At 41.6% G+C, this 11,843-nt stretch overlaps 1 long non-coding RNA gene across 1 annotated transcript; it reads right to left on the reverse strand.

Annotated features, from left to right (window-relative positions):
• Positions 1 to 6,255: 6,255 nt before the first annotated feature.
• On the reverse strand, positions 6,256 to 11,664 carry LOC310702867. Its single transcript, XR_014523724.1, has 2 exons — positions 8,993 to 11,664; positions 6,256 to 7,082 (listed from the first exon to the last, which is right to left on the reverse strand). It is a non-coding gene; the product is annotated as an uncharacterized lncRNA (long non-coding RNA).
• Positions 11,665 to 11,843: the final 179 nt, after the last annotated feature.

Consider the following 11,843-nt stretch of genomic DNA (forward strand, 5'->3'; position numbering starts at 1 on the left):
TAAAGTGAAATGTCCCTGCCTTCAATCTTGGAGAGGAGGGACTTGGAGCCGCTGAAATATGTAGGGAGGTGGGCTAATGATTATGGAAAGTAATCACGGCTTTGGAGGACTGGTGGAAGGAGTCATAGAATTAGCTAGCAGGACCAGTAGTCAGGGCTGATGGGAATTGTAGTCCAGAAACAGCTGGTGACCCAAGTCTGAGAAACCCTGCTTTAAAGTATGGACCTGTGCCGAGAAGCATGGCATGAAAATAATCTGGATCAGTCCATACTGTTTGGGGTAAACAAAAAAGTGGGGCAGGAGGTGGAGTGGAATGGGGCATGGCTGGTGGATCACCCTACATTGCAGCATTTTGTTATGGGTCCCACTTGCTACAAGTATTACCAAAATAACATCTACAGGAATGCAAAGCCATCAACCCAAGATTTCCCCACCCCCAACAATAAATAATTATTACAGTGTTACCTCGGGTTACATACGCTTCAGGTTAAGAACTTTGCTTCAGGATGAGAACAGAAATCGGGCTCCGGCGGCGCAGCAGCAGTGGGAGGCCCCATTAGCTAAAGTGGTGCTTCAGGTTAAGAACAGTTTCAGGTTACGTACGGCCCTCCGGAACGTATTAAGTACTTAACCCGAGGTACCACTGTATAACTAACTCAAGCAATAATCTATTAACAAGCATATATACAAAAACTATGCATCTTTCATTTCTGATGGCGATGTCTCTGGTTTCCATTTGGGTTGAAATTTGCTGGTGACATTATTTCAGGGATTTACTAAGGGAGAGAAGATGACTCCTGGAAATACATATGATGGATAATAACATGTCGCAGTTAATGTACCTGTGACCATCCCGAAAGAAGGCAATGGAAATGTTGCCTGAGAAAAGAGAGTAAAGGCATCAGACAACTCCTTTACTGCAATCAGGAGAAAGGTCGCAAGCCTTAGCTGTTAATCATCTCAGAATCCCAGCATGGTATTAATGCAGCTGCTTTCTATAGCTCCAGTATATTAGCAGAGTCAAGTCACGTTATATTAAACTAGGAACACAGACACAGGAAAGCTGGATCTGAAATCAGAATGATACTTTCATGCAATTGTGAAATGGTGTGGAATATTGGTTGTTGTTGTTGTTAACATTAGTGGGTGAGATCCACTTCCATGCCTGCAAAATGGACCTTAAGTTGCCCATTCATGTTGTGGAAGTTCTCCCATATGAAATTATTCACTGCTATTGAGTTCAAAGAGATTGTTTTCATGGCTGCCAGCTCTTGCCTGCATGGGACTATTCGCCTGAGGTAAAGTGAACTGAATCAGGATGTGAGTTTGTCTAGAACTCTTGAAATTCCACCAAACTATTACATAGTTAAAGAGGGTTAAAGAGTTAATAGTTAAAGAGGGTCTTCTTTTTTCTACAGAAATAGAGAGTTGGATCCAGCCTAAGTAGTGCTAAGTAGTCCATTGAAACCCATATGAAAAGTGAATCATGATCAAAGCAGATCTCATTGATTTCAATAGTATGTACCTAAGGACTATAACTGAAGGGCTGTATCCACTTACCTGGTGAGCCCCACTGAACACAATGAGATGTGCTTCTGGTGTGATGGTACATTTTGAAGTGGTGGAGCTCATCATGGCATCCTCAACAGCCATACACACACACACACACACACACACACACACACACACCAGGGGAATCTCAAAACTCATGGGCCGATGAGCACTTACTGTTCCCAACCCTAACCCTGAGGAAAGCCATCTAATTAGACTTTAATTTGATTCTGACCTGTTTTTAGGAGGTAATTTAATTATCGTTTGATTTTATACTAATGTTATATATCTGATGTTAGCCACCCTAAGCCTGACTTCGGCCAGGGAGGGCGGGATATAAATAAAAGTTTGTTATTATTATTTTGATGATGAGGATGGTGATGATGTTGATCCAGTAATATAGATGCAAACTTCCACACCAGAGAATGGCAACAGAGCATACAGTAATACCCTATTTATCAGACTCATTATGGCCACAGTCCTATGCAGTTTCCTGGAAGTAAGCTCACTTCTGCTTGCATAGTAAACTAAACTTGTGGAATACACTGAGAGCTTTAACAAAAGATCTTCAGCCAGCTGAAATACAAATATTAGCTTTTAATCAGAAATGCAAACAATCTGGCAAAGTAGTGTTACCATTTAAACTACTTGTATGAGGTAGGGACACCATCAAAGAAAAGGAAAGGGGCCGGCCTCTGACTATTTTCCTCATTTGCTGGCTTCCTTTAAGCTAATGTTAAAAAAACAACCTTAAAAGACTCATTATCACCTCATTCACTTGCCAGAGCCCAGCGGATCTCTCAATCCCCCAGGTACTCCAGCAGATCGTTCCTGTTCTGAAGAAAGTTCTGGCGCTCTACAGCCTCACATCTCCCCACTGGAGAGGTATAGGATTGTGCTGCAACTTAGGTTGGGTATAAACCATAGGCCAAATGTCCTGAATTGTTTTTTGTTTTGTTTTTTAGGAAGATATGAAGGTTCACCACCCATTATACTTTCACAACAATGGATTAGAAAATCTGTGTGCATTCTGAGCACTGAAAATGCAATCTAAACTGGGGAAAGATATATAAAAAGGTGTGCAACCTTTGTTTAACAAAATGAAAAAGTAATATCATTGCAGCGAATTTGGTTTTATTTCAAAGAACAACAAAAACGACAACAAAAAGAACTGGAGTTCCATATTTTTTTAAAAAATATATTTTTGTGTGGTGAGTGAAAGAGAAAGAAAGGGGAGGAAATGTAGCTTCTTATCTGATCTTGATTCTTTGTAAGTAACCTGATCATTATGCTGCATATTATCTTGGTTTGTTGTTGCTTAGCTCAGAGGCAAAAATGTAGCTTTTCGCATAAGTAACCTCTTACATCTTTTTATTTAGGTTATTACAAAAGAATCTCCAATTAAATAAATCAAATGGGTCTTTTTAGGTCTGTTTCAGCCCAGTTTATGCAGACTGTCGGTGCACAAGTAATTACTGCAAACGGTGGACCCAGAGAGCAGATCAGGTTATATATTATACAGTACCTTCAAATATTCAGTGCAGTGCTGATGATGATCGCACTTACGATATTGCATACTGTGATATGCCTCTGAATTCAGTCCCTGCCAGTTTGCCTTTCCAAATATATTTGGCTACTTACTTGCACGCAATGGAAGTAATAATCCATAATTGTCTCTTGTTAGGGTTCACATTGATTTGAACCCTCCAAGATATGTGTGTGCGGAAATACTCCCTTACCGAGGTTTGTCTACTTTCCACCTTTAAGAAAATAACGCATATGTACTGTCATTTCTCCTGTAAAATTTTTCTAAGCTGTGGTGAAATGTTTCCCCATCGTTTATAGCTCAGTTGTCAGAAAATGCAAGTAAAAAACGCAGGAAATCTGTAGCTATTCGTGAGATGGAATTTCAAATAGTATTGACAAATTCCCTCGCTCCTAACCACACCAGCAGAAACTGATACAAGTGCTGTAATATGTTCTACAAGTCTTCATAGCTCAAGGAAAATAAATGCATATGGCACAAGCATTTCCCAAACCAATATTACCTAGAAATAAGCTGCAAGTAGTCACAAATGCTTGATTTATGCCAACCAGCCTATTATTATTATTATTATTATTATTATTATTATTATTATTATTACAACAACTGGTTAAACTCCAAGAGGAGGCATTCCATGGCGCCCAGTGGATGGTGAACTTTAAATGGGAAGGAAAATAGGTTGCATAGTCTGGAAGCTTTAATTTGCAAATAAACCCAAATTATTAGACAAATATAAAGGGACGCAATGCACCATTTAGGTTTTTTCTCAGTCTTTCGAACCTCATTTTCCAGTCTATGAGCCTAACAAAATGTGTATATCATGTGGGGGAAAACCATCTAACCACTGCTCAGTATAGCACACACTAGGGGCAAATCTACACGCATGGTTTATAACATTAAGGAAGAATTAAGGAATGATTTTCATAACGAAAAGAATGCATTACATTTTGCTTGTAACGTTAATAATAATAAGTTTTATTTGTATCCCGCCCTCCCCGGTCAAAGCCAGGCTCAGAGCGGCTAATGTCTTATAAATAAGACAATATGCACAATACAATATGCAAATAAAATAACATTCAGCATTCATTAAAATAATAGAGAATACAGTAATATTAAATATCAGCATTTCAAAATTAAACAGAAATCCACTCTTAACAGTTACAAGAAGTAATTTCTAAACTCCAATCAATAAAACACAGCAAACCACAGTGCACAACATAATACAATACGAGAAGCAGAGACTGGAGGGGGGGGGGCAAGGCAGGGGGAAAGAGGCCTTGCCAGATGGAGTCTCTACCCTCACAGTTCTTCCTCCAGGACCAACTTCCTCATGAAGAGTCCCAGAGCCGGAGGAGGGCGCAAGGCAGGTGGAAGAAGGCCTTGTCTGATGGGGTCTCTCCCCTATAATGTGTTATTACAATGCGACACCATAGGGTGGTGCAGAGCAACCAACACCTGGCAATAGGGAAGCTCCTTTTTTACTGACAAAACAAGATAGGAACATTTTTAATTTACCAATATGCCCAGTGACGTTTTAGAACAATACATCTAATATCGTTCTAATAACGTTGAGAAGGTCAGTGTAGAGCTAGCCTAGGAATCCAAATGGCCAGGTTCAAACGAGCCAGCCTAGGCATCAGCTTAGGGCATTTGCTTGGGCTCACAGACAGTACCAAGGCCCACCCGAATGTATCAGGCACCCACCTGCCAATCACCTGATGGCAATAATGGTATCAGGTAATTTGCAGGTGGTCAATCCTACCCGCCACTCAGAGTTCAAAGGCACTCAAACTCATCCGATTAGCAGTTACAGAAAGCCCCTTTGAAGTCCATTTGCAGCTGTGATTTGGATTGTAACCACAGCAAACAGGCAAAGCACCAATCAGCACTAACAGGGAGCCCTTTCCATGCTGTCAGCCAGCCCTGCTTGAAAGGAACTGGTCAGGAGCTCACTGTTAACTCTGAATTACTTATTTGTAGCAACATCCTCACCTGCCGCACAGCTGACGTCACACCAGGTGTGGGACGCATATTTGACCTCGCAGGCCAAATTTGAGACTCATGCCACCCATGCAGGCCACAGGTTCATGCATCATCACTGCAAGCAAGATGATGGTGCTGGTGACCACAGTGGTGCCACGGCCACCATGGGCTGCCCAAATGGCAGTAGGTTTAGGGAGGCCCACCCCTTCCCCTCAAAAGTCTGGAGTCAGACCAAATCCTTGGCATCTCCAGTTAAATGGATCGGCCAGGATAAGGATGAGGAACTTGTGGACATTGTTGAACTCCACTCCCACCAAGGCCAGTTGTTGTTGTTGTTACTCTGCCCATCTGGCTGGGTTTCCTCAAAGGCCAGGGATGATAGCAGCTGTAGTCCAGCAACACCTGGAGTCCGATTCCTAAACTAGCAGATGATGAGAACCATCTCCGTCTGAGACCCTGGAGAACTGCTGCTGCCAGCCAGTGTGGATAATACTGGACTAGATGGACCAATGGTCTGACCTGATATAAAGGCTGCTACCCGCTCTGTCTTAAGACCCAGCTCAGCTCCCTTCCTTCACATTCCTCTGGTCCTGCAATGCAGCTCGAGAGAGCCTAACAGAACGTGTTTCTATTATCCTTTGCAAATTCATCTCATCATACCTAGGAATTCGTTTTCTTGCCCTTTCATCAAAAAAAGGGGGGGGAGGTGATTTGCAATGAAATATGAAGGTCCCCAGTGCTTATGAAGCTGCATGAATTGCCTGAAGAAGAGACTGCCACTTAAAAGTCTGAGATCCATCGGGGGACTTTGAAAGCTATATACTGCTCCTTTAATTAATCTAGTCGAGATAATATTGGGAGAGCCCCAGCTCCCAATTCTTTTGCACATCTCACAAGGGCTTAGGAAGGAATCTCTCACCTTGCCTAGGAAGAATGAAGCAGCTTGCATCATCTCTCCTGTTGTTCCTTGGCTTCTCAGAAATAAAAATGAGTGAAAGTTTAACCCCTTTCTCCTACTTCCTCTTCATACAACAGAAAGATTGAGGGGGAAAGTGTAATCTCTCCACTTTCAGACAAGATGGATCTTTCCTATTCTATGTACTAAACATTAGAAGAGCCAACGGTTAAATGAAATTTTCAACTCAGACTATCAAATAAATGGATTTGACACAAAGATATCAGATTTAGAAAAATAACTTTTATTAAATAATAATAAAAATGATCAAAAACATATAAATTACTATTGGATTGGAACCTTAAGGACGAGGAGGTGAAGGAAGTGATGGTGAAATGGGCACATGATTTTGGTTATCCAATTGAGATGGAAAAATGGGGGAAACTATGGAAAACAGATTAAAAATTCACCACGTGCTATCTGATAAAAGAAAACTTTATGAAAATGATCCACAGATGGTACGTGAGCCCAAGCAAATTAGCCAAAATAAATAAAAATAACAGTAATAAGTGTTGGAGATGTAAACAAAATGAAGGAACCCTATTCCACATGTGGTGGACATGTCCCTAAATCAAAAAAAATTGGGACATGGTTTATGAAGAGCTAAAGAAAATGCCTTTTAAAGAAACCTGAAGCTTTCCTATTAGGCATTTTAACGATAAGCATCCCAAATAAATATAAAAGAGCGTTTCTTTATTTGACAACAGCAGCTAGAATATGAATAGCAAAATACCAGAAAAGTGAGCTAATACCAACAAAAGACGAGTGTGAGTACCTCAAACTAGCCAAAATGAAAGAACTAATAAGAAACCACTCAGGTGACAAGGTAAAAAAGGAATGGGTTTGCTTCAAAAACTATCGGACTAAATATGCTTCCAAAAATAATACTTGGTTGTGCTTAGATTAATTTCACAGATATAATGGGAAAAATTGATTTGAATAAAGGAATACAGATTATTGGTAACTAATGAGAAGTGTTGAAGCTGCAAAGAGATATAGAGTGAAGTCAATTAACATTCAAAGAAGTTTAGTGGAACAGGAAGAAAGTGACTGTAAGGAAAGAAAGAAAAGAAGAAATATTAATGTAATTTCTTTCTGGGAGCCTTTTGTACAGTGGTACCTCGGGTTACATATGCTTCAGGTTACATATGCTTCAGGTTACAGACTCTGCTAACCCATAAATAGTACCTCGGTTTAAGAACTTTGCTTCAGGATGAGAACAGAAATCGTGCAGCAGCGGCGCGGCAGCAGGAGGCCCCATTAGCTAAAGTGGTGCTTCAGGTTAAGAACAGTTTCAGGTTAAGAACGGACCTCTGGAACGAATTAAGTACTTAACCCGAGGTACCACTGTATAGCTATTTAAATTATGGTTTGTATCCTTTGAACAATTGTGTGCATATTTTTAATTTTTTTCTTTTTTGTATTTTTTCTTTTATTCTTTTCCTCCCCTTTTTCTGTATTTGGGCGTAATTTCTTATTTACTCTTTTTCTCTCTGTAATTTTCAAAAATGCAATAAAAAAAGAAGAGCCAACAGCCTACCAGAAAACCCAAAAGCAGTACCTGAGCACAACACTCTCCCCATTTGTGATTCCCAGCAACTGGTTTTCAGAAACATACCGGTACTGCCTCTGACAGTAAAGGTGGAACATAGCCATTGAGGCTAGAAACCCACCTGACAGAAATCTTACGTCAGCACTGGCGAACAGCACAGCATCTCCCTCAGCACCTGAGGGCAGCAGGGTAGCTTTGGGGGCACAAGAAGGCAACATAGTGCACCTCACTCTGTCCCCCAACATCTTATTGCGTTTCGCTGTCCTTTAGTATCTGCCGCCTGAAGAAACCGCCTCACTCTGCCTAAGGGTAGGGCTGGCTTTGCATCCTTTGCAGCAGGCTCCCTGGAAACATCAGAAATAGCCCCTTTCTTGCCACTTCCAAGCTTCTTGAGAACACAGCACAAAATGAAGGCAGCTTAGTGGGCCTCAACTGTTCTAGCTGGGTCCCAGCTCGGTGGAAGTACATATATTTTGCCTACAAGAGGTCCCAGTCTCTGCCACTCTAGAGTCAATGGGTGCACCATAGAGAGTATCAAATTAGGTTAAGCGTATGTCTTTATATAAGACAACTTCTTGTGTCCCTAAATTTACTCAGCATGCCTTGTCTCTGCCAGCACACTAGACTATGCAGAGTCATTTAAAGCCATTGCTGTGAGAACCTCTTAAAGAGTCAGATAAAGATCATGGGTTAAATCAATAAATAAAAACTCCCTTGGTAGCTCAGAGTGCAGGCAACTCCTGAGTCTCATTAAGGGCAGGTATCCTTTTTTAAAAAAATGTTTACTAACTGCTACCTGTCATTGTGCCGCTGTGGGTTAAACCACAGAGCCTAGGGCTTGCCGATCAGAAGGTCTGTAGTTCGAATCCCTACGACGGGGTGAGCTCCCGCTACTCAGTCCTTGCTCCTGCCAACCTAGCAGTCCGAAAGCACATCAAAGTGCAAGTAGATAAATAGGTACCGCTCCGGCGGGAAGGTAAACAGTGTTTCCATGCGCTGCTCTGGTTCACCAGAAGCGGCTTAGTCATGCTGGCCACATGACCCGGAAGCTGTCTGTGGACAAACGCCGGCTCCCTCAGCCTATAGAGCGAGATGAGCACGCAAGCCCAGAGTCGGTCACAACTGGACCTAATGGTCAGGGGTCCCTTTACCTTTTACCTGTCATGAGCTTTTGTTGTAAGGCAGATTACAGCTTTAGAACAGGGGTGGTCAGAAAGTAGTTTGAGATCTATTTGAACATCTCTGGCTGATTTACAGTAAATAAGGATTTCTGACTTTTTGTTGCTTGACAAAATCTACCCCACCCCAAATTAGGCTGCTGAAACAAAGAAAGTGTATAGGGAAGCAGGGTCTGGATTTTTGTGTGTGAAAGGACTGTGAGCTCAGTTCTAGTACTGAAGACACTTACCTGGCTGAAGAGGTTTCCTGTTCTTTCATTTTATCTTGCACTTGGCTGCTATTAGAACCTTGGGGTTCTAGACAAAAGAAAAGCAGATCCCACAACCTTGAAGGTTACTCACCTCTGATCTAGAGTTTTAAAAATGTTCTAATTTCTAGTTTCAGCAAGGAAGCAATATAGCTTAAAATCCCTTGATAGAATTCGTAATTTTTAGTTGCAGGCAATCCATACTGGTTCATAAACACAAGAGGCATTGCACTTTCCTTGCCATCTTTCTGAAAAGAAAGGAAATGAATTACCAGTTAAAACAAAATCGAAAGGTCGCAGAGAATGAAAGTGCATTCTGGTAGTCAACCCAATCTAGGTCAGGAATCAGGACCTGAAGTGTTAAACAGAATATAAGCCTCATTTATCTGCTGATTTTATACAGATTTCACCCAGCTCTCTGAAAATCAGAAGATTGCTGTGGTGCCAAATTATTCAAACAGATCAGAAATCCTGATAGGGAATTATTGAGCATTTTTGCTCAAGTTCTGTCAACCAGCAGAGATAAATCCACCATTCAAATGCCAACACTGCCCTCTAGCGATTAGATGAAATGAATATACATTGCTTATTCGTTTTCAATTCGTTTTCCTCAGTCCGGTGGTCTTGTGTTCCTATGTGCTCAAAGTCCTCCAGCCTGGAATGCCTTCCTCATTCTTTCAAGTAAAGGGAATGTAAGAACATAAGAAGAGCTGGCTGGATCCGGCCAATGGTCCATTCAGCTCAGCATCCTGTCCTCGCAGCAGCCAACCAGATTCCTATTGGAAGCACACAGGCAGGAACTGAGAACGAGATTACTCTCCCCTCCTGCAGTTTCCAGAGCATTGCTATCATCATCATCATTTTTATTTGTATGCCGCCTTTCCACAGTGAAAAAAACAATGCTCAAGACAGCTTACAGCATAACAAGATTTACATAATTACAAAAATCATAAACAATAAATAAACCACATCAAAAAATGCAAAACCAAATGGGAAACAATTTCCACATAAATCAAAATCTAAAGCTAATACAGCATTGGTATCAGTTTAAAATGACATAGGTAAAAAATAGCAGCAATTTAAACAAAAAACAAAACAAAATAGAGCCCTCTCTGCCCAACGGCAGCAGTCCTTTATAGAGCCCATCAGACCCCGCCCTGGGCCAGGTGGTGAGGGCAGGACTGGGACCCTCAGGCGCTGAGCAGGGGAGTCCTCCTGGGTGGTAGCCACAGCTAGTAGCCACATATAGCCTTATCTCCCATTCATTTATCTCAGGCATAGGCAAACTCAGCCCTCCAGATATTTTGGGACTACAACTCCCATCATCCCTGACCACTGGTCCTGTTAGCTAGGGATGATGGGAGTTGTAGTCCCAAAACATCTGGAGGGCCAAGTTTGCCTATGCCTGATTTATCTCATCATCTTTAAAAACCATCCCATTTGGTCACTGCCTCCTGTGGTGGTGAGTTCCACAGTCACACCATGCACTGAGTGAAGAAGCACTTTAATCAGTCCTGAATCTTCCAACATTCTGCCTCAAAGGGAGACTATACATTTCCACACTCCTGTGCTTGAATGGCTTTGATTTAATGGAGGTCCCCATGCACACACATACCAGAACATTCACATATATTTTTATAGCAGTTGCAAAATGGTATAGCAGCTTTCGATTTGTGACACTTAGATGGGCAAGGTAGTGATTAGCCTGGAGTGCTTTGTAGGTTAATAGACACCCCCTCCCCACAAATAAACTCATCACCTGTTACAAATATCCATCTTGCCAGAGTTCAAATTTGGTCTGTGTGTTAACTCTCTGTTGTCAACTGCCAAGAATTTGGAGCTTATGCTGTCTGTGACATCATTCATGGCAGCAGAATGTTATATTTGCCTTCAGCTCCGGTTGTCTCCGTGCCAACAGCAAGGGGTCAGGAGTATGGTAAATCCCTCCAACTACAGAGCTATCAATGCAGGAATCTCCAGCAAATTTTATTTTTGCTCTCCTGCCCTATGCCTAATTGATAGTTGTGCGTAGCTGGAAGCCTGCTTGCAGAAGTTAGTTCTAATAGATCTCAATGAACAATTCCAATGAATGATCCAAAGTTATTCAATAAATTCACCTCCAACCCCCCCAACTCCTTTCATCAGTTTATAGCATTTTTATAATTCAAACCCCTTTTGAAATGTTCTGTTATCTCTGGATTATTCTTCAAGTTTCTTTGGCCTTTCCTATGTAGAGGTTGTTGGTTCATCAATTAATTTTACTGGGTAGTGGGCAGTGTCAAATATACTCTACTCATTCCCAAGCACTTCCCCTATGATAAAAGTCAATATAGCCCCAATATTTATTTATTACCTGCCATGTTGATCCACCTTGCCAGAGTTCAGACATGGACAAGTCTGACTGTTAACTGCTTCTAACTCTGCCAAGACTTTTGAGCATAACCCGTTTATGACATCATGTGTGACATCAGAATGTCAATGCTTGAATGCTGCCCAGGCTGTCGCCATGCCAACAGGGGTGGCCAGTAAACCTTTGCAACTAGAGAATCAATCAGCTTGACTATCCAATATATGTGGGTTATTGTTTATGCTTTCTTGATCCTTTTTATTATTCAGGAATAACTGGTCCTCCAAATACTTTTAATCAGTATGAATATTCATAGAATCATAGAATCATAGTTGGAATAGACCACAAGGGCCATCGAGTCCAACCCCCTGCCAAGCAGGAAACACCATCAGAGCACTCCTGACATATGGTTGTCAAGCCTCTGCTTAAAGACCTCCAAAGAAGGAGACTCCACCACACTCCTTGGCAGCAAATTCCACTATTCAG

The sequence above is a fragment of the Podarcis liolepis genome (assembly GCF_965112155.1).
Source record: "Podarcis liolepis genome assembly, chromosome: 3".
Taxonomy (NCBI): domain Eukaryota; kingdom Metazoa; phylum Chordata; class Lepidosauria; order Squamata; family Lacertidae; genus Podarcis; species Podarcis liolepis.